This window comes from Penaeus japonicus, unplaced genomic scaffold (genome assembly GCF_977035675.1).
Source record: "Penaeus japonicus unplaced genomic scaffold, GWHDUDI00000001_assembly GWHDUDI00000028, whole genome shotgun sequence".
Lineage (NCBI taxonomy): Eukaryota > Metazoa > Arthropoda > Malacostraca > Decapoda > Penaeidae > Penaeus > Penaeus japonicus.
This window is the reverse complement of record NW_028234430.1, coordinates 18833590-18834056: the sequence shown is the minus strand read 5'-3', so window position 1 is coordinate 18834056 and position 467 is coordinate 18833590.

Below are 467 nucleotides of genomic sequence, written 5' to 3'. Positions count from 1 at the left end.
TGAATAAAAAAAAATAAAAAATAAAAAATAATATAAATATATATATATATATATATATATATATATATATATATATATATATATATATATATATATATATATATATATATATATACAAACACACATGTATTCCATGGAGCAACTGAATTCGGCAATGCTGGAGAGGTTTTTTTGGCGGACAGCAAGGCGTCGCCATCCTTGGTCAAGTGTGGGACGTTGCGGGCGTCCGTGGTGAGATGGTGAGAGGGGCGCCGGGGCTCGGAAACGACAATGTTGTGGCCGATGCAAGGGCGCTCTTTATGTTGTAGAGGAGTCCCATTGTGTTGGTGAAGCCGAGAGAGAAGCATTGGTATTAGTTAACCATACCAACGAATTCCTGGAGTTACTTGAAGGTGGTGGGCATCTGGAAGTTCTTAACTGCCTCCAACTTGGAGACAAGGGGCGGGGGTAGGCGGCGGAGATCTTGT